The sequence below is a fragment of the Anomaloglossus baeobatrachus genome, chromosome 7, assembly GCF_048569485.1.
Source record: "Anomaloglossus baeobatrachus isolate aAnoBae1 chromosome 7, aAnoBae1.hap1, whole genome shotgun sequence".
Taxonomy (NCBI): Eukaryota; Metazoa; Chordata; class Amphibia; order Anura; family Aromobatidae; genus Anomaloglossus; species Anomaloglossus baeobatrachus.
In genome coordinates, this window is record NC_134359.1 from 199,641,801 (window position 1) to 199,669,294 (window position 27,494).

At 47.0% G+C, this 27,494-nt stretch overlaps 1 pseudogene; it reads left to right on the forward strand.

Annotated features, from left to right (window-relative positions):
* On the forward strand, positions 1-27,494 carry LOC142246656 (RNA-binding protein FXR1 pseudogene; annotated as a pseudogene).

Genomic DNA, 27,494 nt, shown 5'->3' on the forward strand with positions numbered 1-27,494 from the left:
ATGAGAGAAAAAGATAGATACAAGAGACCAAAGGAATGGTCTAATATCCTTGAAGGTAAAGAAACCTGTCCATTCTTTAAGTGCATGGTAGATGTGCCCGAAGACCTAAGAGAAGCCTGTGCCCATAAGTCAATGCATGAGAAGTTTAAGAAGGCCGTAGGGGCCTGTGAAGTGTACTTTGCCCCAGAGACTTGTCGGTTGGTGGTGTGCTCTGCAAGTAATGTCACAAAGAAGCGGGTGGCTATCCTGAGTGACATGCACCTGCAGTGTCTTCGCACGAAATGGCTCATCTCGGCACAGATGGAAGAAGACACCAGGCGCTTTGAGTGTATGAAACAGCTCACTGCAGAATTTCAGGAAGTTGTGGTGGTGAAGAAATCATTAATTGGGCTCGCATTAAGAGCGCTGAAAAGTAACAATCAGCAAGCTAGGAAGGTTCCAGGTATTACAGCGATTGAATTAGAAGAACACAGTGGAACATTCCAAATCTATGGGAAAACTGAAGAAGCAGTGAAAACAGCTCGAAGGCTGTTGGACTTTGTGGAAGAGGTCACACAAGTGCCCAGAGAACTTGTCAAGAAACTGATTGGCAGAAATGGAAAAGTCATGCAGGAGATGGTTGATACATCCGGTGTGACGAGAGTAAGACTTAAGGTTTATCATAAAGCCAGGTTACCCTGTGAAGTTGGTATGGTTCCATGTGTCATGGCGGGAACAAAGGAGTGTGTTGAAAATGTACGAGTTCTCCTAGAATACCGCCTGGGATACCTGGAAGAACTAAAGCAAATGGATCTTGAAAGACAGAAGATTGCAGAGAAACTTTGTCAAGTGAGTTTGAGGTCACGACCGCTTTCGGGCCAGGGCCCAGAGAAGAAGTGTGGTCCACCTGATGAATGTGTTGCCTTCACTGGCAAGGAAAGTAGGTCCTGTAGGGAAAGGAGCCAAGGTCATAGAAGACCTACGTATAAATCAGGCTATGGCACAGACTCTGAAGGGTCCAAGCCCTCTAAGACAAAATCTAAAAGAAAAGACGGAGGGAGTGACTGGTCCATAGCCAAAAGTGGTGGTGGGAAAAGACGGAGATGGAAAGGTGACCTAAGACGTCTTGAGAGAAGAGGCCATAGTAGATTGGCAAACAGAGAGTGTGCAGGGTCTAGTTATGGGAGATCTCCTGTCGGCTCGGTTGTGAGGTACCTGGACAATAGCCCCTCTAGTGGACTGGTTAGCGCAGAGTCAGGCCGCACGGTAGTTTTGACTGATGGCGTGTCTCACTACCTCACTGACCGTTGGAGACAGTTATGGAACGATATGTCGGACCGGCGGACGTGTCTGAGAAGAGGGTTCACTGAGGAGGGTTTGTTGACAGTGGCAGATGGTCGGTCAAGAGCGGAAACTCAAAGTTTTCGTAGAGGGCCCATTCGACTGGTAGGGTATGGTTTCCCTAATGCCCTGTCTCAGGGTCCCTGTAGGTTGTCGAGTGTTCCACCCTACAAGTTGGAACAGAGGGGGGGGATATGTAAGGATGCAATGTGGTAGATGGCCGGTATGTGTCACAGAGGGGGAAATCCTCTGCGATCTGAACCTGGAATGTTTCTCTGGGACTTGTAGTTCCATGAGGATTGTTGTACACATTCAGGGCTGGGTTCATGGGATGGTCAGAAGTGATGGGCGGGACTGACCATCCACATACCTCCCATACGTAGGTGTGTCTCATGGGATTTAATGGAGCTGTCGTTTGTCACATGATCTCTGTGTGCTGGTGGGAGCCATCTTGGTTGGAGCACATGTGCAGGAGATCCTGTGCATACAGAGCTAGTGAGGGCCCTGAAATGTCAGGGAGCTGCAGTATCCACTGAGGCTTTGAGGAATTGGAACGTGTACAAGGGCCGGGATGTTGAGCCCAGTGTGAGAGTCTCCCTGGACTGGATGGAGGCAGACTGACAGCCTGCAAACCTACTGGCAGGTAACACCCCACAAAGGTGGACTTTACTGGCTGATGCCAGAGGATGAACTGTATGAACAATCGGCAGTTTAAACAGACAGTGAGACATTGTCCTGCGGGAAAGTGGCTGTGGCCCATTACACTGCGTGGTTTATGAGGATGTGAATAAATCACCGAGATTGTTTAAGTGACAAAGTGCTTGTGTGTGTCTTGATTAGAGATGAGCGAACCGGTCCCGGTTCGGCTCGAGGCCGGTTCGCCGAACGGGGGTCCCGTTCGAGTTCGGTTCGTCGAACGTTCGACGAACCGAACTAGAACCAATAGGCTATAATGGGAGGCAATCACAAACACATAAAAATGCATTATAAATGTACACAAACAGTTAATAAACATTGCCATAACACTTACCGGTCCTCGCGATCCCTTCTGCACTCTGTCTCCTGCCGCTATTCCATCCGATGATCGCTGAATCCTCCCGGTGACCTGCACTGCCAGCAGAGAAGCAGGACCTATCGTGACGTCAAAATAGCCATGTGACCAGTCACGTGGCTATTATCTCATTGGCTACAGACTGGTCACATGACTATGACACGTCATGTAGGACCTGCGAGTGCATCTCTCCGGTACACGGTGCACATATGTGTATCGCCGTGTACCGGCGACATGCTCTAGCACACGGTCGACTCCCCGTTCCGTTAGGGACCGGCTGACACAGCCGGTCATTAACGGAGATCACCGTTGCCATAGCAACGCAGTTAGCGGTGACGTCACCGCTAACCGCGGCTCCGGGAGCACCGTTGCTATGGTAACGCGTCTGTCAGCGTTACCGCTGTTACCGCTAGCAGCCAGCAGTGATCACTCACGGAGTGAAGGCTGCATGCTGCTTCCCGATTGTAGTGAGCATTGTAGTTAGGATGGAGGTTCCCCAGCCCCAAGTGATGCCCCTCACTACAATCGTCACTACTACTACACTAGAAAGAAAGAAGACAGAAGAGCAGGATCGTGGAGGGCTGACAGGGGTAATAAAGATGGAGTCTCTAATGTGTCTGTGTATTTATTTCTATTAAAGTATTTTTTCTCTGTGTGGTGTCTTTTTTTAACCCTTTATTGGAGATTCTTAATGGCCGGGTCAAACGTGCCTGACATTAAGAATCTCTGGCTTAATACTGGCTGGTAAAACAAAGCCAGTATTAACTCATGATTACCCAACAAGCCACCCGGCTCCAGGGCTGTTGGAAGAGTTGGATACAGCGCCAGATGATGGCGCTTCTATGAGAGCGCCATTTTCTGGGACGGCTGCGGACTGAAATCCGCAGCAGAGGCGCCCACAAACCTCGGGCTAACCTGTGCTGCGGATTCCAATCCCCAGCTGCCTAGTTGTACCCGGCTGGACACAAAAATAGGGCGAAGCCCACGTCATTTGTTTTTTAATTATTTCATGAAATAAGTGAAATAATTAAAAAAAACGGGCTTCCCTATATTTTTGGTTCCCAGCCGGGTACAAATAGGCAACTGGGGGTTGGAGGCAGCCCGTGGCTGCCAGCTGTACCTGGCTAGCATACAAAAATATGGCGAAGCCCACGTCATTTTTTTGGTGGGCAAAAAACTTCTGCATGCAGTCCTGGATGGAGTATGCTGAGCCTTGTAGTTCTGCAGCTGCTGTCTGCTCTTCTCCATACAGACAGACAGCAGCTGCAGAACTACAAGGCTCAGCATACTCCATCCAGGACTGTATGCAGAAGTTTTTTGCCCCCTGAAAAAATTATGTGGCTTCGCCATATTTTTGTATGCTAGCCAGGTACAGCAGGCAGGTACGGCTGCCCCCAACCCCCAGTTGCCTATTTGTACCCGGCTGGGAACCAAAAATAAAGGGAAGCCCTTTTTTTATTATTTCATGAATTTCATGAAATAATTAGAAAACAAATGACGTAGGCTTTGCCCCATTTTTGTGTCCAGCCAGGTACAACTAGGCAGCTGGGATTGGAATCCGCACCACCGGTTGGCCTGAGCTTTCTGGGCCCCACTGCTGCGAATTGCAGTCTGCAGCCACCTCAGAAAATGGCATTTTCATAGAAGCGCCATCTTCTGGCGCTGTATCCAACTCTTCCAGCACCTGCCTGCTATACCTGGCTAGCATACAAAAATATGGCGAAGCTCACGTCCTTTTTTTGTAGCTTTTTGGCAAAAAAAAAAAAAAATGCTTCCCTGGATTTTCCATTGCCAGTGAAGGTAACACCAAGCAGTGGGGGTTAGCAGCCAGTAGCTGCTTGGATTACCCTTAGCTAGCAATACAAAAAATGCAGTGGGAGCTAACATATATTTTTTTTAATTATTTATTTAAATAACTAAAAATAAAATGGGCTTCCCTGCATTTTGATTGCTGGACATCACAGTGCTGTAAAAATAAATCTTTAAAAAAATGACGTAGCGCTCCGCGGTATTTTTGATTCTCAGCGCAGATAAAGCAGACAGCTATGGGTTGCCACCCCCATCTGCCTGCCGTTACCTTGGTTGGCAATCAAAATACAGGGAAGCCCATTAATTTTTTCTATTTAAAAAATAGTTAAAAAAAAAAAATTACGTTGGGTCCCCCCATTTTTGATAGCCAGCTAGGGTAAAGCAGACGGCTGTAGCCTGAAAACCACAGCTGGCAGCTTTACCGTGGTTGGGGATCCAATGTGGAGGTCCCCTCAGGCTCTTTTTTATAATTATTTTATAAATATTAATAATTACACAATAAAAGTAGGGGACCCCCCAAATTGGATCACCAGCCAAGGTAAAGCGGACAGCTGTGGTCTGGTATTCTCAGGGTGGGAAGGTCCATAGTTATTGGGCCTTCACAGCCTAAAAATAGCAGGCCGCAGGCACCCCAGACGTGGCGCATCCACTAGATGCGCCAATCCTGGCGCTTCACCCCAGCTCATCCCGTGCCCTGGTGCAGTGGCAAACGGGGTAATAAATCGGGTTGATACTAGCTGTAAAGTCACCTGAGATCAAGCCCAGCAGTTTGTGATGTCATGGCGTCTATTAGATACCCAACATCATAAACTGTCAGTACTAACAAAAACAAAAAAAATCGACAAAAGAAATTTATTTGAAAAAACAGTCCCCAAAACATTTCCTCTTTCACCAATTTATTGTAAGAAAAAAAATAAAGGGGACCCACGACGACTCTGGACCGTCTAGAATATGGGGGGGAGACACTCAGGGAACGTATCCCCCATTTTCTAGGAGTGCGGACCCTTCATGTGAGGAGTGTGGGTGCAATGAATCTGCACTCACTCTCCCCGGGTCCACAGCAGCAGAGTCCATGTCGTAATGGTTGCTACCAAAGCTGCAATGCCCTGCTCATGAGGTAAGGGCATGCCTAATCAGGAGAACTACTGTAGAGGAAGCTCTGCTCACTGGTATATAGGTGCTCAGAGGTAATAATAGATAAAATTAGTGAGTAACCTCGGCACTCTATATCTCCCAGACTAAGTCAGTAAGTCACAACGGATAGTAATGCAAAATCACTCTTTATTGGTCCGTATTAAGAAAATTTTTTTTTCATAAGCATATATGTTTTTGTCCAAAACAAGTTACAAATGACGTTTCGGCCTGAGCCTTCGTCAGATTGGACTTATCTGCATGTAATCATGAAAAATGACAATAATCAGTATCACATAAGAGTGAGAGAACAATAACATAAACTCGAACAATGTAGAGGTACAATTGGGATGCAGCAAAAAAATTGCAACACAGCAAGAAATGAAACACATGATACAAATGTCATAATACAGTACAAGGACAATATAGTAATGACAAATATGGGGTCAGAGTAGACTTAGACAGCTCTGGTACGAAAGAGATGTCAATCATAAAGTAACATGTGCAGTAGGTGTAGAGCTACACTATGCATGGCAGAGCTAATGGGTAGACCGACCATAGAAAAAGTAGAGAAAAAGTGGAGAAAAAGTGGAGAATAAGTGGAACATAAGAGGAGAAAAAGTGGAGAAAAAGTGGAGAAAAAAGTGGAGAAAAAGTGGAGAAAAAGTGGAGAAAAAGTGGAGAAAAAGTGGAGAAAAAGTGGAGATTAAGAGGAGAAAAAGTGGAGAAAAAGTGGAGAAAAAGTGGAGATTAAGAGGAGAAAAAGTGGAGAAAAAAGTGGAGAAAAAGTGGAGAAAAAGTGGAGCATAAGTGGAGAAAAAGTGGAGCATAAGTGGAGCATAAGTGGAGAAAAAGTGGAGAAAAAGTGGAGAAAAAGTGGAGAAAAAGTGGAGCATAAGAGGAGAAAAAGTGGAGAAAAAAGTGGAGAAAAAGTGGAGAAAGTGGAGAAAAAAATGGAGAAAAAGTGGAGAAAAAGTGGAGAAAAAGTGGAGAATAAGAGGAGAAAAAGTGGAGAAAAAGTGGAGAAAAAGTGGAGAATAAGAGGAGAAAAAGTGGAGAATAAGTGGAGAAAAAAATGGAGAAAAAGTGGAGAAAAAGTGGAGAAAAAGTGGAGCATAAGAGGAGAAAAAGTGGAGAAAAAGTGGAGAAAAAGTGGAGAAAAAGTGGAGAAAAAGTGGAGCATAAGAGGAGAAAAAGTGGAGAAAAAAGTGGAGAAAAAGTGGAGAAAAAGTGGAGCATAAGAGGAGAAAAAGTGGAGAAAAAGTGGAGAAAAAGTGGAGCATAAGAGGAGAAAAAGTGGAGAAAAAGTGGAGAAAAAGTGGAGCATAAGAGGAGAAAAAGTGGAGAAAAAGTGGAGAAAAAGTGGAGAAAAAGTGGAGAAAAAGTGGAGATTAAGAGGAGAAAAAGTGGAGAAAAAGTGGAGAAAAAAGTGGAGAAAAAGTGGAGTAAAAGTGGAGAAAAAGTGGAGAAAAAGTGGAGAAAAAGTGGAGATTAAGAGGAGAAAAAGTGGAGAAAAAGTGGAGAAAAAGTGGAGCATAAGAGGAGAAAAAGTGGAGAAAAAAGTGGAGAAAACGTGGAGAAAACGTGGAGAAAAAGTGGAGAAAAAGTGGAGCATAAGAGGAGAAAAAGTGGAGAAAAAAGTGGAGAAAACGTGGAGAAAAAGTGGAGAAAAAGTGGAGAAAAAGTGGAGCATAAGAGGAGAAAAAGTGGAGATTAAGAGGAGAAAAAGTGGAGAAAAAGTGGAGAAAAAGTGGAGAAAAAGTGGAGAAAAAGTGGAGAAAAAGTGGAGAAAAAGTGGAGCATAAGAGGAGAAAAAGTGGAGAAAAAAGTGGAGAAAAAAGTGGAGAAAAAGTGGAGAAAAAGTGGAGATTAAGAGGAGAAAAAGTGGAGAAAAAAGTGGAGAAAAAGTGGAGAAAGTGGAGAAAAAAATGGAGAAAAAGTGGAGATTAAGAGGAGAAAAAGTGGAGAAAAAAGTGGAGAAAACGTGGAGAAAGTGGAGAAAAAAATGGAGAAAAAGTGGAGAAAAAGTGGAGAAAAAGTGGAGAATAAGAGGAGAAAAAGTGGAGAAAAAGTGGAGAAAAAGTGGAGAATAAGAGGAGAAAAAGTGGAGAAAAAGTGGAGAGAAAGTGGAGAAAAAAATGGAGAAAAAGTGGAACACCCTTTGGTACCTTTCATGTGGCACTAAGGGGTGCTTAGCTTTGTATTTAGCCAAAAAAATGAAAAAAAAAATGACATAGGGTTCCCCCTAGTTTTGTAGCCAGCTAGGGTAAAGCAGACGGCTGCAGCCTGCAGACCACAGCTGGCAACCTCACCTTGGCTGGTAATCCAAAACTGAGGGCACCCCACGCTGTTATTTTAAATTAAATAAATAATTAAAAAAAAAAAACACGTAGGGGTCCCCCAAAATTGGATCACCAGCCAAGGTAAAGCAGACAGCTGGGGCCTGATATTCTCAGACTAGGGAGGTCCATGGTTATTGGAATCTCCCCAGCCTAAAAATAGCAGGCCGCAGCCGCCCCAGAAGTGGCGCATCCATTAGATGCGCCAATCCTGGTGCTTCGCCCCAGCTCATCCCGTGCCCTGGTGCGGTGGCAAACGGGGTAATATTTGGGGTTAATACCAGATGTGTAATGTCACCTGGCATCAAGCCCTGGGGTTGGTGAGGTCAGGCGTCTATCAGATACCCGACATCACCAACCCAGTCAGTAATAAAAAAAAAATACACGACAAACACATTTTTATTTGAAAAAACACTCCCCAAAACATTCCCTCTTTAACCAATTTATTAGATTGAAAAACAAATCCAGGTCTGGTGAAATCCAAGGGGTTGCCATGACGATGCACACTGTCCCAGTCAATGAAGAGCAGGATGTTCCCCATTGGCTGGGAGAGCAGTGCAGTGACCTGAGCTAACATCAATGGGTCAGCCCAGGTCACTGCAGGGGGGTGACAAGTGCTGCTGTCAGTGAGGTACATTACCTGCGCTGATCTCCAGCACACTGACAGCCCCTGTCACTGAGGTCAATGACCGGCGCCTTCACATCAAGTATCGCGAGAGGTCCGTGACGTCACCGCCAGTGTCAGTCTCGGGTCGGAAGCGATAGGTGATGTGACAAGCGGCGGCCATGGAGGACAGTGACAGCGCTGAGGTCGGGATGGCGGGACTTCATCACCGCAGGTAAGCCGAGCGAGCGAGCGGGCGGGCGGGCGGGCGGGCGGGGGGGGGGGGTGGATGTGTGTGTGTGTGTGTTTGTGTATGTGTATGTATGTGTACATGCCGCGGGCAGGAGGGGGTGGAGCGAGCTGAGCGGGAAAGTGTGGGCTTCCTGCACGTAACTAAGATAAACATCGGGTTACTAACCAAAGCGCTTTGCTTGGATACCCGATGTTTATCTTGGTTACCAGCTTGTGGCAGGCTGCCAGCGATGGCTCCTGCTCACTGTAGCTGTAAAAAGCCCTGCTTTTTGCTGCTAGAACCGTTCTCGAACGTATCTAGAACTATCGAGCTTTTAGCAAAAAGCTCGAGTTCTAGTTCGATCTCGAACAGCCCAAAAATCACTCGAGCCGCGAACTGGAGAACCACGAACCGCGCTCAACTCTAGTCTTGATCCCGCTGCCAGACATGTGCCCCAAGACGTTCAGGGCCCAGGTCGTCACAATATATATATGTATATATATATATATGTATATATATATATATATATATATTTATGTATATATATATATTTATGTGTATATATATATATATATATATATATATATATATATATATATATGTGTATGTGTGTGTGTGTGTATATTGTGAGGTAGCACGGTCGGCTGCGCAGCAGAAGACACGGGATCCAGGCATTAAGGTTCACAGCACACGGTTTTAATGTCCAAACAAAAAGTCCATAACAATATACATGTGCCTCTCCAGCAGAGAACTCAGGGAGTTGTGTTCACTCCCCCACACCCGGCACATCTGCCCTTGTTCCTGATTCTATTTAACCCTTCCTTCAGCCTGTAGGGAAACAGCATTAACCCTATAGTGGATTTACTTTCTATCATGGAGTGAGCACAACCGGGGCGAGACATACCGGCCGTCATAGATAACCCCGGTCACAGTCTCACATACCCCCCCTCAGTTCAAGCGTGCGGGGTTGAACTCCAGCCATCAAACACGGGCCGCGGGACAAGGCATCGGCGTTGCCCTGCAACCCACCGGCCCGGTGTTCAACCGTAAACCGGAAGTTCTGCAGAGAAAGGAACCACCGGGTAACCCGGGCATTCCGTTCCTTGGCGGACCTCATCCAGACCAGTGGAGAGTGATCCGTCACCAAGCGAAACTGACGTCCCAGCAGGTAATAGCGTAGGGACTCCAAGGCCCACTTAATCGCCAGGCACTCCTTCTCCACTACGCTATAATTCCGCTCGGGAGGGGTGAGCTTCCTACTTAAGAAGGTGACGGGGTGTTCCTCCCCCTGGACCACCTGAGACAGCACTGCCCCCAGGCCGACCTCCGAGGCGTCAGTCTGTACTATGAACTCCTTCCGGAAATCAGGGTTGACCAGAACGGGCTGTCCGCACAGGACCTCCTTCAGGGCCCGGAAGGAGTCCTCGGCCTGCGGAGTCCAGCGCACCATGACGGACTTCTTGCCTTTGAGAAGGTCCGTCAAGGGGGCTGATAGTCCCGCAAAATCTTTTACAAACCTCCTGTAGTACCCCACGATACCCAGGAAGGCCCTAACCTGCTTCGTGGTCAGGGGTCTAGGCCACTTCTGGATCGCCTCAACCTTGTTAATTTGGGGCTTAATCACTCCTTGGCCTATCACGTAGCCCAAGTAGCGGGCTTCCGTGAGTCCCAATGCACATTTCTTGGGATTGGCTGTCAATCCGGCTGTTCGAAGCGCGTCCACCACCGCTTGTACCTGTTCCAAGTGAGTCTGCCAATCGGAGCTGTAAATAATGATGTCATCCAGGTACGCTGATGCATACGCCTGGTGGGGTTCCAGCACTAAGTCCATCAACCTCTGGAACGTGGCCGGAGCGCCATGTAACCCAAAAGGCAAGACAACATAGTGGAAGAGACCCTCCGGCGTAACAAAAGCGGTTTTCTCCTTGGCGGACTCCGTCAGTGGCACCTGCCAGTACCCCTTGGTCAGGTCGAGCGTGGTGAAGTATCGCGCCTGTCCCAGCCTATCAATCAGCTCATCCACCCGGGGCATGGGGTAGAGATCGAACTTTGAACGAAATATCCATCTCCTAAAGTCATTGCAGAACCTTAAGGAGCCATCGGGTTTTGGTATTAGGACAATCGGACTAGCCCATTCACTTCGGGATTTTTCGATGACCCCCAGGCGTAACATTGTCTTTACTTCCTCCGATATGGCTTGTCGTCGAGCCTCCGGTACCCGGTATGACTTCAGGCGTACCTTCAGGTGGGGCTCGGTGACAATATCATGTCGTATCAGACTGGTCCTACCGGGCAGCTCAGAGAAGACATCGGGGTTCTGCTGAACCAACCGTCTGGCCTCTCGCCTCTGTTGCTTGATGAGGGCTTCTCCAATCCTTACTTCCGGTTCGTCCTCTCCAGAGGTCGCTGGAGCCGGATGTGCACGACCCGAAGAGGAGGGAGGTGGGGAAAAAACAGCCATCAGGCTTTCCCGTTCCTGCCAGGGTTTTAATAGGTTGACATGGTATATTTGTTCAGGTTTCCGCCTACCGGGCTGCAATACTTTATAGTTAACCACCCCGACTCTTTCCTTTATCTCGTAGGGGCCTTGCCACTGAGCCAGGAATTTACTCTCCGCCGTGGGGATTAATACCAACACCCGATCCCCGGGTCTAAAGGTCCGCACGGTGGCTTGTCTATTGTAGCGGCCGCTTTGCGCGGCCTGAGCCTCCTGTAAATGCTCCTTCACAATTGGCATGACCGCGCTTATGCGGTTCTGCATACCTAAAATGTGTTCGATCACACTTTTATGGGGGGTGGGCTCTTGTTCCCATGTTTCCTTTGCCAGGTCCAACAATCCCCGGGGATGTCGCCCGTATAACAATTCAAAAGGCGAAAACCCCGTGGATGCCTGTGGCACCTCTCGTATGGCAAACATCAAATAGGGAAGCATCATATCCCAGTCTTTCCCGTCTTTTGAAATCACCCTTCTTAGCATGGTTTTCAGGGTTTTATTGAATCGCTCCACTAAACCATCCGTTTGAGGATGATACACAGACGTACGCAACTGCTTGATCTGGAGTAGCCGGCATAGCTCTTTGGTCACTTTAGACATGAATGGGGTCCCCTGATCCGTAAGGATCTCCTTGGGCAACCCCACCCGGCAGAACACAGCAAACAACTCCTGAGCTATAAGCTTTGCTGCAGTATGTCTGAGAGGTATCGCCTCGGGATACCGGGTGGCATAGTCAACGATCACTAGGATGTGTTGGTGCCCTCGAGCGGACTTTACGAGGGGCCCCACCAGATCCATCCCTATCCGTTCAAAAGGGACTTCTATAATGGGTAACGGTACCAACGGACTGCGAAAATGGGTCAGGGGTGCGGTAAGCTGACACTCCGGGCAGGTTTCGCAGAACCGTTTTACCTCCCCAAAGACCCCGGGCCAATAGAACCTTTGCAATATTCGCTCCTGCGTTTTCTTGACCCCTAGGTGGCCACTCATCAGGTGTTTATGAGCCAAGTCGAGGACCCGCCGGCGATGCGGCTGGGGCACCACCAACTGTTCTACCCCCACGCCCCGTATTTCATCTACCCGGTAGAGTAAATCCTGCTTAAGAGCGAAATGGGGGTACCTTACCTGGGCACCGGGCAGCTGTGCCACCCCGTCAACTACTGTCACCCGACTCCGGGCATGTATTAACCAGGGCTGTGGAGTCGGTAAGCCAAACCTTCGACTCCGACTCCGACTCCGACTCCTCAAATTCTCTTGCACCGACTCCGACTCCGGCTCCGACTCCTACATATATTGCTTATAGTTAGGTGAAAAATTTATTGTAGTACATGAATATGTGTATGTGAACATCAGACATTTAATAATTTTTATGATACAATAATCAAGATATTTGGATAGAACATAAAATATATTTATTGGAATACAACTTTAGAACACAAAAAACTGTAATAAATTGTAAATATGTAATACACTATGTAATATACAGTAGATTACATATATATCTTGTGTGTGTGTATATACACTGTATATATATATATATATATATTATATATATTACATATTTACAATTTATTAGTTTTTTTGTGTTCTAAAGTTGTATTCCAATAAATATTTTATGTTCTATCCAAATATCTTGATTATTGTATCATAAAAACAATTAAATGTCTGATGTTCACATTGTACTACAATAAATTTTTCACTTAAATATAAGCATTATACTAAATGTTGTTATTTAGTAAAATATTCAGCACATTCTGCATTGCACTCCTGTCCCCAATTTATTATATATTTTAGGAGTCGGAGTCGGTGCATTTTATACCGACTCCGACTCCGACTCCGACTCCACCAAAATGAGCTCCGACTCCGACTCCGACTCCACGACTCCGACTCCGACTCCACAGCCCTGGTATTAACGTAGGGTCCTGGAGTTGGGCTGTCCCAAACGTATCCGGGGATGCCTCCAACTCCGGGATGGGCTCGACCGTCTCAGCCTCTCCTGCCAATACCTCTAGGGGTGACCTATCGGGTTCACACTCTGTCCCTATCATGGTGACCCCTACGGCAGGTGTCCCGGATTCAGGAATGTAGGGCTCAGGTCCCGGACCGACCAATATCTGAGGGGACTTAGTGGGTCCCCTCCATAAAGTCCAAAAATAGGGCAGATCCCTTCCTAGGATCACGTCATAAGGAAGAGTGTTAAGAAGTCCCACCTCATGTTGCAACTGACCGCAAGGTGCTGTGATGGTGACAATCCCCGTGGGATAGTCGCGGCGGTCCCCATGTATGCAAACCACCCCCACGGTGCGTCCTGTGGCCTTTACTTTAGCCCTCAAGGTGGATCGCACAAGGGTCACTAAGCTTCCGGAATCCAACAATCCTGTAACCGGACATCCATTCACCTGTATTTGGCACAAGTGGGGCTCCGTCTCTGGGGAGACCAGGTCAGCGGTACACATCACCTGAGCATACATTGAACCCCGCCGGGTAACCCCACAATCCATGGGCTCCGTGGTGAGTGGACACTGGGCTTCCATATGTCCCACCCGCTGGCACCGCCAACATCTAATGGGGACGGAAACCCCCTTGACGGGTTGTCGTTTATGGTACAGAACCTTCCGGACCTCAGGAACGGCGGCCGCGGCCTCAGACGGGACGGTAGGGGACTCCTGCACCGTTGTCAGCGGTGGGTCCTTGGCCCTAGGCTTGGAGGGGCCGGACCGACGGGCGGTACGCAAAGTCTCAGTGTCCCGTATCAAGTCCTGCGTAGCCACATGCCGCTCTACCAGGGACACTAACTGGTCCAGGGTACTCGGGTCACCCTGTCCTACCCACCGTTGAACGGTGACGGGTAAAGTGCGCACAAAACGATCCACTACTACCCTTTCCACCATTTGCGCCGGGCTCAGAGTGTCAGGCTGCAACCACTTTTTTACAAGATGCAACAAGTCATAGGCCTGGGAGCGTACGGGTTTGGCTTCCTCAAAGAACCACTGATTTACCCGCTGAGCCCGTACATAGGTATTCACCCCCAACCGAGCCAGTATTTCGGCTTTCAGGGTCACATAGTCAATGGCGTCCTCGGTACAGAGGTCCAGGTACGCTTTTTGGGGTTCCCCCGTCAGATAGGGCGACAATACCTCAGCCCACTGCGGGGTCGGCAGCTTTTCCCGCTCGGCCACCCGCTCAAACACCGCCAGGAACGCTTCCACATCATCACCCGGGGTCATCTTTTGCAACGCTTGTCTCACCGCTTTCCGGACGCTGCTGTCGTCACCCGGTCCCGGGGTTGTTGCTGCCGGTCCGGCACGGATCGACTTGGCCAGGAGAACCATCTGTTCTTGGTGCCTTTTTTCCTGCAATTGCAAGGATTGCTGCTGACGTGCATTGGCCTGATCCATCTGTTCTTGGAGTTTTTTTTCCTGCATTTGCAAGGATTGCTGGTGCTGTTGCTGCTGATGATCCAACGTCCGGATCAGGTGTGTATTCATCTGTTGTTGCTGTGCAGTAGCCTGAGCCAGCTGCTTTAGTATGTCCTCCATGGCGTCACCGGGTTTGGGCTGTAGTATAGCCGCTCGAATCCAGGACATGTGCTACTGGGTCACCAGGGATGGAAGCTACACCTCACCGGCTGTCATGCCCGCCGATTCTCCACCATATGTGAGGTAGCACGGTCGGCTGCGCAGCAGAAGACACGGGATCCAGGCATTAAGGTTCACAGCACACGGTTTTAATGTCCAAACAAAAAGTCCATAACAAAATACATGTGCCTCTCAAGCAGAGAACTCAGGGAGTTGTGTTCACTACCCCACACCCGGCACACCTGCCCTTGTTCCTGATTCTATTTAACCCTTCCTTCAGCCTGTAGGGAAACAGCATTAACCCTATAGTGGATTTACTTTCTATCATGGAGTGAGCACAACCGGGGCGAGACATACCGGCCGTCATAGATAACCCCGGTCACAGTCTCACAATATATATATATATATATATATATATATATATATATATGTATGTGTGTATATATATATATTATATATATATATATAATTTGTGTGTGTGTATATATATACATATATATATATATATACATATATATATATATATATACATATATATATATATATATATATATATATATATATATATATATATATATATATATATATATATATAATATATATACACACACACACACAGCTCTGGCAAACATTAAGAGACCACTGCAAAATTTTCATTTTCTTTGATTGTTTTTCTTTATAGGTATATTTTTGAGTAAAATGTAAATTGTTCTTTTATTCTATATACTACTGACAACATGTCTCCAAATTGCCAAGCAATACATTTTGTATTTATTTTCAGAAAATGAGAAATGGTCAGAATAACAAAAAAAAATGCATTGCTTTCAGACCTCAAATAATGCAAAGAAAGCAAGTTCATAATCATTTATAAACAACCAATAATGTTTTAACGCAGGAAGAGTTCATAAATCAATATTTTGTGGAATAACCATGATTTTTAATCACGGCTTTCACGCGTCTTTGCTGCTTTCCACTAGTGTTTCACACTGCCTTTGGGTGACCTTATGCCACTCCTGGTGCAAAAATGTAAGCAGTTCTTCTTTTGATGGCTTGTGACTATCCATCTTCCTCTTGATTACATTCCAGAGGTTTTCAATGGGGGTCAGGTCTGGAGATTGGGCTGGCCATGACAATGACCTACAAAAGGAATGGCAAATGGCAGCTGGGGTGAAGTGCACGGCAAGAACAGTTCGTAACAGGCTCCTAGAGGCAGGGCTCAAGTCATGTAAAGCTAGAAAAAGCCTTTCATCAATGAGAAGCAAAGGAGAGCCAGGCTGAAGTTTGCCAAAGACCATAAAGATTGGACCATAGAGGATTAGAGTAAGGTAATCTTCTCTGATGAGTTTAATTTTCAGCTTGGCCCAACACCTGGTCGTCTAATGGTTAGACGGAGACTTGGAGAGGCGAACAAGCCACAGTGTCTTGTACCCACTGTGAAATTTGGTGGAGGATTGGTGATGATCTGAGGATGCTTCAGCAAGGCTGGAATTGGGCAGTCAGCAGTGTTCAAACTCTGATTAACAAATGGAAAATCAGGGGCTCTGTAAAAACCAAACCACGATCAGGTAGACCAACAAAAATTTCGGCCACAACTGTCAGGAAAATTGTTCGGGATGCAAAGAAAAATTCACATATAGCATCAGCTAAAATACAGGACTCACTGAAAACTAGCGGTGTGGCTGTTTCAAGATACACAATAAGGAGGCACTTGAAGAAAAATGAACTGCATGGTCGAGTCGCCAGCAGAAAGCCATTAATACGCAAATGCAAAGTATCTCGCCTACAATATGGCAAATAGCACAGTGACAAGCCTCCAAACTTCTGGAACAAGTTAATTTGGAGTGATGAGACCAAAATCGAACTTTTTGGTCACAACCATAAACGTTACATTTGGAGATGTGTCAGCAAGGCCTGTGATGAAAGGAACACTATTCCTACTGTAAAGCACGGAGGTGGATTGCTGATGATGTGGGGATGTGTGAGCCACAAAGGCACAGGAAACTTGGTCACAGTTGAAGGAAAGATGAATGCAGCACGTTATCAGCAAATACTGGAGGCAAATTTGCACTCATCAGCCTGGAAGCTGTGCATGGGACAAACTTGGATGTTTCAACATGATAACTATCCAAAACACAAGGCCAAGTCAACCAGTCATTGGATACAGCAGAACAAAGTGAAGGTTCTGGAGTGCCCATCTCAGTCTCCTGACCTTAATTATCATTGAGCAACTCTGGGGAGAACTCAAGCATGCAGTTCATGCAAGAAAGCCCCGGAATTTACAGTAACTGGCGGCTTCTTGCCAAGAAGAATGGGCATCTTTACCATCTGAAAAAATAAAGAGCTTCATCCACAACTACCACAAAAAAACTTCCAGCTGTCATTGATATTAGAGGGGGCAATACACGGTATTAAGAACTGGGGTATGTGAACTTTTCAAATCAGGGTCATTTGGATGTTTTTGGTTTTCATTATGATTTTGAAAGAGAAAACAGTAGTTTGACAATAAATGGCTTCACCGAACCACTAACCGTGAGTGGAAATTTTTTTTATTGTAATTCATATTCTCAGAAAAAAAGGTGAAGAAAGCAAAAAATCTGGCGGGATATGTAAACTTTTGAGCACAACTGTATACATACATATAAATAAATAAATATATATATATATATAGAAGAGATCCAGCAAAGAATCGGGAAATCCAGGCGGCATAAAACTTGTAAATTTCTTCGTAGAAAAAATTAAAAATATAACAGAGCAGAGGACATGCAGGACAAATCCATTACGGACAATGCGTTTCTGCGGTGAGAGCCGCTATCTTCACCGTTCAAGCCAAAACTGAAAGTGAGCTTCTGGTCTGCTGGGGGCTTATATATGCATGTATGTATATATATATATATATATATATATATATATATATATATATATATATACAGTATATTACAAAAGCGAATAAACCCCTCACATTTTTGTAAATACTCTCATTTTATTCTTACTTTTCATGAGACAACGCTGCAGATATGACACTTTGATAAAGTAGTCTTTGTACAGCTTGTCAAATGGAAAACAAAAAAAGTGCGGTGCCTGGGCGCGTCAGATAACTTGCTCCATACAGATTTGGTATTGACTCTTTAATCACAACCTGTTTCTGGGACGGTGAGTCCCCTTCCTCAGGTGCCTCCAATACGTTACAGATACAAACAGAAGCGCTCCACCCACATGCAGCCAGCCTTAAACAGATCACTTCCATAGCAGATGGGCAGGGTTTTTTTTTTTTTTTTTTTTACATGTTTTTATTTTTTTTTGAGTGCACACTACATTTGATCACGTTGTTGTTACCCCCAGTGCGAGCCGTTCAAACACTACAAGTGACTCGCACTAGGCTGAGCACCAAGTGTACCCGAGCACAGCGATGTCCATGTGAGTGGTGTGCATACATAAAGCACCCAAACTCCGAATCCAAAGAGTTTTTTTTTTGTAAAGTCTGTGTTTGGTACAAACACCAAACCCTGGGTTGGCTTATCTTTAGTTACAAGGTCTCTGGTGTGAATGGGGAGCAGATGTGTTAAATTTCATATCACTCAACACCCTCTCTCATACTGGTACACTGGAAGTTCAACATAGCACCTCATAGCAAAGAATTCTTTGAGGGTCTGAAAAAAAGCATTGTTGGTCTATATAATGAAAGTGTATAAAAGTATTGTTGGCCTATGTCAGGGGTCTCAAACTCAGCTGGGTGTATGGGCCGCATATAGAAAAAAAAATGAGGGGGGCCGCATTATTTGCAGGACAAAGTGAACATTTTTAATGAATCCATGTTTTTTTTCTATACATCTTGGATCACTTTTGTAAACATTTTTCGCTTGTTTATTATAACAAACGTGCACTTTTTTTGTTAAGTTTATATACAGAAAAGCATTTTTAATGTAAATAAAAAAAGTCATGCTTTAGGATTTTTATTTTTTTTTTACATTTTATCACCTTCTTGTAATTGTTTTACAATTAGCAGCACCATATAGTAATCTTAGCCAAAATCTTGTAGTAATGTGCCCATCCGTGTGCCCTGTAGTAAGGTGACCATCCTTGTGGTATTGTGCCTAGTAGTATAGTGCCCATCCTTGTGCCCTGTAGTATTGTGCCCAGTAATATTGTTCCAATCCTTGTAGTATTGTGCTCATCCTTGTAGTATTGTGCTCTGTAGTATTCTGCCAATTCCCGTAGTATTGTGGCCATCCCTGTAGTATTCAGCCCATCCCTGTAGTATTGTGGCCATCCCTGTAGTATTCAGCCCATCCCTGTAGTATTGTGGCCATCCCTGTAGTATTGTGGCCATCCCTGTAGTATTGTGGCCATCCCTGTAGTATTGTGGGCATCCCTGTAGTATTCTGCCCATCCCTGTAGTATTCTGCCCATCCCTGTAGTATTCTGCCCATCCCTGTAGTATTGTGGCCATCCCTGTAGTATTGTGGCCATCCCTGTAGTATTGTGGCCATCCCTGTAGTATTCTGCCCATCCCTGTAGTATTCTGCCCATCCCTGTAGAATTCAGCCCATCCCTGTAGTATTGTGGCCATCCCTGTAGTATTGTGGCCATCCCTGTAGTATTCTGCCCATCCCTGTAGTATTGTGGCCATCCCTGTAGTATTGTGGCCATCCCTGTAGTATTCAGCCCATCCCTGTAGTATTGTGGCCATCCCTGTAGTATTGTGGCCATCCCTGTAGTATTGTGGCCATCCCTGTAGTATTGTGGCCATCCCTGTAGTATTGTGGCCATCCCTGTAGTATTCTGCCCACCCTTGTAGTATTGTGGCCATCCCTGTAATATTCTGCCCATCCCTGTAGTATTCTGCCCATCCATGTAGTATTGTGGCCATCCCTGTAGTATTCTGCCCACCCTTGTAGTATTGTGGCCATCCCTGTAGTATTCTGCCCATCCTTTAGTAATACGCAAACAAAAAAAAAAATCTCCTCACCTTTCCTCCGTTCCCTGTGTGCCCACGATCAGTACTTGCAGAGTTTTGGATGCAGCATGCTTCCGATGCGTCCAAAACCCTGCTATGTATGGTAAAAGCACAGTGGGCATGGGATTTCTAAAAATCCCATGCCCACTGTGCGTGTACGGCCCGCAGTGAAAACGGAACTGCGGTGTGGCTTCCAGAGGCCGCAGCATGTGAATTTATGCTGCGGCGTCTGAAGCGTCCTCCCTAGGCAGAGCACAGCGAGGAGACCGCAGCGGCCCGAACCCCTGATCGCAGGCACGGGCAGCTGCGGTCTCCTAAGGAGTAGACTTGCGGCCCCGCCGATCAAGACGCGCTGTGTCCAGCACGCAGCGGGTCCTGAACTTGAGCACGTACCTTACCTGCTTGTCGCGGCCCGTGATGATCGCGGCTCTGTGCTGAGGGTCGGTGCCGGCAGGAACTTCACTGCATTTGAATCCATTTGCGGTGCAGCGCAGAGGAGCTGTGTCTGGACCAATGGCTGCTGCCTGCCAATCAGATGCAAAGAAGTGACGTCGCTGTATGACGTCACCTCCTTGCATCTGATTGGCAGACAGCAGCAGCAACTGGGATAGAACTGACAGCTCCTTGCGCGACACTGCAGATGGATTCAAATGCAGTAAAGTTCCTGCCGGCGCCGACCCTCAGCATAGAGCCGCGATTTGTCACGGGGTCTGCGGGCCGCAACAAACAGCCTCAGGGACCGCATGCGGCCCGCGGGCCGCGTGTTTGAGACCCCTGGCCTATGTTATAAGAATATTGTCAACAATCTGAAACTGAGCTGCAGGAGAGTGGAAAAGACCATACAGCGGTTTAACAAGACAGGTTCCACTCAGAACAGGCCTCGTCATGCTCGACCAAAGAAGTTGAGTGCACGTGCTCAGCGTCATATCCAGAGTTTGTCTTTTCAAAATAGACACATTGCTGCAGAGGTTAACCCCTTCATGACCAAGAACGTAACGGTACGTTCTAAATCATAAAGGTGTGCTCATAACCGGCTGCTGCGGTGAGCCGGTGGTTATCCCTGATTTGAATACCAGACGTGTGTGCTTTGCAGGCGCAGGTGGATCCACGATCGACTCTTGCCTGTTAACCCCTTAAATCCCTTTGTCAAAACGTGACCGCGTGATTTAAAGAGTCACAGCAGGGAACGCGCACTTCCCTGCCACCATCGGAGGCATCGTGACGTGATCACGGGGATCCAATGGTTGTCATGTGTTGACTCCTGTTGCTATCATGACATAGTTCCTCTTACAGCTGGCAGAGCGGCAGCTGTAACAAGAATGGAGGATTTCTCCTGATCAGAGCGATGATGCTCTGATCAGGAAAAATGAATGAGCGAACAGATTGCTGATCCTTACAAACCCCTAGGGGGGCTAGTAAAATTAAAAAAAAAGTTTTAAAAAATAAAACAAAACTAAAACGTTCAAATCAGCACCCATTTGGCCCATTATAACTTAAAGGGTTACAAAAATAAAAAAATACACATATTGGTTATCACCACGTTTAGAAATGCCCAATTTATGAAAATATAAAATCAATTAATCTGATCGGTAAATGGCGTAGTGACAAAAAAAATTTAAATTTTTGGTCGTCGCAAATGTCAACAAAATGCATTAATACGCGATCAAAAAGTAACATCTGCTTAAATATTGTACCAATTCAGACGTCAACTTGAGACGCAAAAAATAAGCCATCGATGAGCCCCATATCCCAAAAAATGAGAACGCTAAGGGTGGCAGAAAATAGTGCAGAAAGTGCACCACTTTTTTTAGACAAACTTCTGATTTTTTTTTAACCCTAAAATAATAAAATAAACCTATACATGTTTGGTATCCATGAACTCGCACTGACCTGAGGCATCACACTGAAACATTAGTTTTACCATATAGTGAACACGGTTAATAAAATACCCTAAAACACTTGGAAATTTTTTTGCCTTTCCAGTACACTATATGGTAAAACTTATGGTTTCATTTAAAAGTACAACTCGTCCTCCAAAAAAAACACAAGCCCTTATATGGCAAAAGTAACAAAAAACAAGTTCCAGCTCACCACTCCTCTGCATAGAATCCCATTTGGGTTTGTGCACGGTATCCGTGGTTGGCATCCACAGCTGACATAATCATTAGAAGGAAGAACAGGGAGGGAAACAAATCCAGCACCGTTGTCTTTAAAAATCTTGAAGTTTATTAGGTCACATTAAAAAAATGTTAATGGATCAACAAAATCTCTCCATATGCCTTTCCACGCCTTATGCGTTTCAGAGAAAAAACTCCTTAATCATAGGCAATAGGAGTCGGACCCCTAGTCGCAGGGGATTGTGGCGAGGTGCTTGGACCTGTCGAGGAGGACAGCCGGCAGCCTAGCACTATCACCGGTCCATGACCGAAGGCACGGCGGGGTACATGGACCCTAGGTCGGGGAGTAGCTTCAGGCAACACGATAATTTACCTGAGGAGAACGGAGCCTTTATGATCTGTCTCCACCCGCTCCAGAATTGGGGCATTAGCGCAACGATGGGGCTAGGACTTTGCAAATCCAAAACGATCCAGAAAATCCCAAGTGTGAGCCCTGAGAGTAAGCTCCCACACTTAGCCATAGTAGGGAGCGGGGCCCGGCTAGTTCCATGCTACCGGGCCATCAAGTTGAAGTCAAACTAAATGCCAGGAGGCAGGTCACGGATCACAAGACAGCACTATTGGGGACTATTGAGCTCCCCTCAGCAGCAACAGTACCCAGAGACTTGGTTTACCCGGTTGTCAGTGTCTAGTTTTGGACTGAGTGAGTATGAGAGTGACCCCTGCACCCCACGAAACCCCCTACACCGAGTCCCAGGGCATTCCCCTACCCGTGGAGGGTTGCTACACCTTGATGCCCTACTTCATCACCCCGGGTACTCCCAGCGGCACCGGCGGTATTCCCCAACTTACCGCACACCACGGGTGGCGTCACGAACTATATACCAACTCCCCTGTAAATATCCCCCTTTCATTTGAGTGGCCGCACGACCGCCGGGTCCGGAGACCCTTGAGCCACAGTGAACCCGGATCCAAGCAGCTCGGCTGCTTCCACGGGGGTGACACACTTCCATACTTGAAAAGGTGAAGCGGTAGCAAGAACCTGGCTGTCTGACACAGAGAAGGAGGGGAGCGCTGCCTGGAAGTCTCAGGGACCAAACCATGAGAACCGCAAGCCCAGGTGAAACGGGTGGCTTTTTAGGAGCCGGGAGCGGGCTCGGGACATTGCTAGGGAAATATCGGCGGGTGGTAGTGTGTTGTCCCTGACCTAATCAGGGTGTTACAGGGAACTGCACTCCTTTCTCTTATTTTGCAGAACTCACCCTCCATGGTTCTCGGATCCTAACTATTGGTATTGCTTCCATCAGCATTCAGGTCCTAGCCACACCTCACACCACACCCTTTCAGGCACACCAGTGGGTGGTCTAGCTGGAAAAGGGCCACCGCCTAGGGGTCAGGCAGACTGGTGGGAGGGACATAGTCAGAACAGAGTAGCCCTCAGAGAGTGAGAAGCTGAGGGAGCTGGAGCTCCTAGGGAAACTTTGGTTGGGTTGCAGACGGTGGTCTGGCACCGGAGAAGTCGGAGACCCGTTCGCAGGGTGTTGGAGAATGGTGCCCAGGCTTAGTTTTGGAGAACGGTCGACACCGGAAAATCTAGTAACCGGACCGGTACCGAGCATGACAGGGTACTGGACCTTAGATCAGGGAATAGCTTCACGCAACCTGATAATTAACTTGTGGAGGATAGTCTCTTTATGAACTTTCCCCAAGAGCTCAGAGATAGAAGGCACCAACACAACGAGGGGGATAGGGCTTTCCAGCTTATGCGGCCCACTGAAATCCCAAGTGTCAGCCATCGAGAGCACAGCTCCTCTATTTAAGTATAGGGAGCAGGACCCCGACAGCTTCAGGCTGAGGGGTCACCCAGAAACGTCTAGTGCATGGAGGCAGGCTTCAGACCGCCAGCAATACCAATAGGGACGGATTCCCGGACGAGCTCCCCACAGTGGCAGCAGCACCCAGACACTTGGTTTACTCCTGTGTCAGAGTCTACTTAATGGTCGCATCAACATCCACACGGCCTGAGTGAGTACACTGCTCTCCCTGAGCCCTGCCTGCCCGCATAGCCTGCACCACGCTTCCCTACACCTCCACCATTCAGAGTCCCGGGGCCTCCCCTACCCGTGGAGGGAATGTCATCTGGCTGTCCCACTCCATCTCCCCCGGGTACTCCCATCGGCAGCGGCGGTATTCCCCTTACCGCGAACTATGGGTGGCGTCACGAACACTTATCCCCTTTAAATAACCCCCTTTCATTTTCGAGTGGCCGCAAGCCCCCTGGTCCGGAGAGCCTCGAGCCACAGCAACCCCAGATCCGAGCAGTCCGACTGCTGCAGGGGCTCATTGAGGCAAACACCCTGGCCCAACCAAGCCTCAATTAACGTTCCTGGCTTCTGTGCTGTGCCTTTCGCGGTTCTGGTGAGGGGAGTGCAAGGCTGGTGGGAAGAGACGTGCGTCTTCAGTGAGAGGGGCCCACCAGGTAGAGATAACATTATTTTTTGGTGGAGATACATCGACGATGTTTTCGTGATATGGAAGAGCGATGCACAAAGTTTCGGAGAATTTGTTACATACCTGAACGACAAGGGACTTCAGGGAACAATCAGCTGACCTGCGGAGACGCTTCAGAGAAAGAGGATACCCTGATAACATCTTGAGGGAGGCCTATCATGATGCAAGTAAAAGGGACAGAACAGTTTACTGATTCCTTCTCCCCAAAAAAACGAACAGTTTCGGTTCATTACAACCTTTAGTAATGGGCCTCATGCTCTATTCAAGATCCTCAAAAAATACTGGTCTATCCTCCAAATGGACTCTGATATTGGTGATCTGGTTGGCAACTACCCCCACTGCACTTACCGCTAGAATAGATCTTTGCAAGACAGACTAGTACACAGTCATTTTGATCCACCAAAAACCGTCACCTGGCTTACTTCAAAAACCACGGGGTCCTTTAGATGTAGTGGGTGTGTGGCCTGCCCTGTAATACTTACCGGCAAAAATTTTGTGAGTACCAATACAGGAAAAACGTTTCCACTTAGGTAATTTATTAATTGCCGCACCATTGGAGTTAAGCTACATGTTCCTGTTCCATTGAGTATGTCGGGAAAACTAAACGCGAACTGAGACGCAGAGTGGGGGAACACCTACGCGACATCATAAACAAAAAGGATACTCCCCTCTCAAGACACGTTAATTCTGAACATGGAGGAAGTACGAGGGGCTTGACCTTTATGGGTATTGAATCCATTACGCCTCCCGTCCGAGGTGGAGATTGGGATAAGCGCCTTCTGCAGAGGGAGTCCTATTGGATCTTTGCCCTTAAGACTCAGGCGCCTTCAGGTTTGAATGAAACCCTTACCTATGGGTGTTTTTCTTTAATAGGGTGACATAGGGTTTCCCAGGGAGAGACGACGTTTGAGTGGGGGCGCCATGATGTGACGTTAGGGTGCCAACCTCCGCGGTTAGGAAGGGGAAGATCTCAGGGTGGAGAGAGGGACAGTAAGGGCCCGCCCCCTCAATTCCTCCAAAAGACCACCAGATCCCAGCCTCATTGCCTTATTGTTTGATGGACCAAATTTACTGTATGAGATATGGTCCCTTGCTTTTGAATGCCCGCTTCTGGCACCAATCTCTGTCAGATCCTGCCATTAATGCCAACAAAATATCCTGTTCCCCTAACGGAACAGTTGGTTAGACGGATAATTCCCGTCCTATTACTCAGTCTCCGACTAGGTTGTGAGACCGTGTAAATGTTTCCATATTTGTGACTTACCGCATATTAGGTTGTCACCTTTGGTGAGCATACCTATTAAACATATGGGTCAGACTCCTGTTACTAATATAACAATAGCGCTGAGCGCTGATAGTATGGAGCCCTGAGTCACGTGGTCGCGCTGAATACCACATGTCCGGATATATGTATACTAGCAACGTCCAGTGATACTGAGTCTGTTATGGGGCGGAGAGTGGCGCTAGTTGCTATGAGGCTATTATGCCTGAAGACTTGTGAAGATGACGCGTTATCACGTGTTGGTCATGTAACCACACGCAACGCCCCTACCCATACAAGCATCATGCGCGGACATTGCGATGTGGGTCCCGCCCACTTTGTGTGACACGCGCTGTACGTCACACTACTGTGAGATAGGCGGCGGAGACCCCACCGCTTTGTGGTGAGCGACGCGTGGGGTCACGTGACAATGACGCGCACTATACTTTAGTCACATGACCGGGTGGAACGCCTCCACTCGCATGTTATGCGGAAGTGGACACCTTCTAATCGTCATGACATTAGTCCCACCCCTAGCAATTGAGGTGTACCGCAGGCGTAAAATTGTGCTACACGAACTAGCCCACCTGATTAACAGGTGTGGAATGATTAACGCAGTGGGTGGTACAATATGTTTTATAAGTCTCACACCTTCCAAGCTATCACTTGGTTTCTCATTTTCAGCTCAACATGCCTCTGATAGTACATCCACCATTTCCCCTGATGAATCACTATTGAGGAAATGCGTCGGGAAGGAGGACGTTGAGTCATTGGTGTTACCTAAGGGGTATTGTGTGGTGCTTTGTGAGTCGCCCCCCCCCCCGTTACTTGTAAGGTGACATCTGTATCATTGGCAGTCAGTGGGGTGGACGGTGAGCATAGATCCCACTGCTGCCATTGATTGCACTATTTGCACTTTTGAGCACTGTTTTTTCCTCCCTGATCACATATCAGTGTTTTCTGTAATCTGAGATTGTCATTTCTGCACCTAGCCACTTTCTAAAGAGTAATAGCTCTAGGGCAAGAGTGCAATTATGGGAGGACAACGGTTTTGCACAATGTCACTTTAATTTCAATTCATTTGCATGCACATGATTGGACTGGGAGGATTGTGAAGGAAATAAAATAACTCCTGTGAGTCCATCTTGTGTACATCCAAAGACCAAGGAGAAAGGAGTGATTTGCAAAAAAGATAAAAACAGCTTTATTTATCATACTATTAAAATTAATGACAAAACAGTATACAAATATCTGACATGCAATAAAAGCTGCAAACATGAAATGACATGTAAGGGGAGGTGAAGGAAGCCTGTGCCAGTGCTGACAATGTCCCAATTGAAATGCACCCAAAATAACCTCCTGCCAATAAGGTCAGCCCAAAGGTGGACAATAAATCCCAGCAGGAGGGAGGGAGAAAGACCAGAGGTCTGAGGTTACCAACTCCCCAAAATGACCTCCTAACAATCAGATCAGCCCAGTGGCGAACAGTGAGTCCCAGCAGGAGGGAGGGAGAGAAACCATAGGGTCTATAATTACCAGTCAGGAGAGGCACTGGAACAGGCAGGCGGTAGGCAAAGGAAACCCCCTAAAGCATCCGACGTACGTTTCGCTATCGCTATACTATTTGCTTAATCATGGATGATGGCATAATATGACGGCAGGGCCCTTTTATGGGCATATCCCCGGTCACATGACCGGCGCTTGCGACCAATGTGTCTTCAGTATACGGCGCATGCGTGGCTGCATCGCCCATCACACACACCCACCGTCGGCGTCAGTGCCCACGTGGGCGTCCAGTCGCTACAGCAACCAGGACGCACATGCAGGCCCATAAGACGCCGCGGCGGGGGTGGGAGGAGGCGACGAAACCAGGCATGCGCACATCCGACACAACCGAGTCACAGATGTGTGAAAGGGGTAAATACATAAAAACTTTTTATGCCAATATACAAGAGATGTGACAATAAACAAAATAGTCCATATTCGCATGGGACGGATTCTTTGCAGTACGTCCATATAGGTGGTCCATTCCCATGGAAGTCAATGGGTCGAAGCAGGAAGAGGATGGCAAAAATCCAAATCCACAAAAGTAA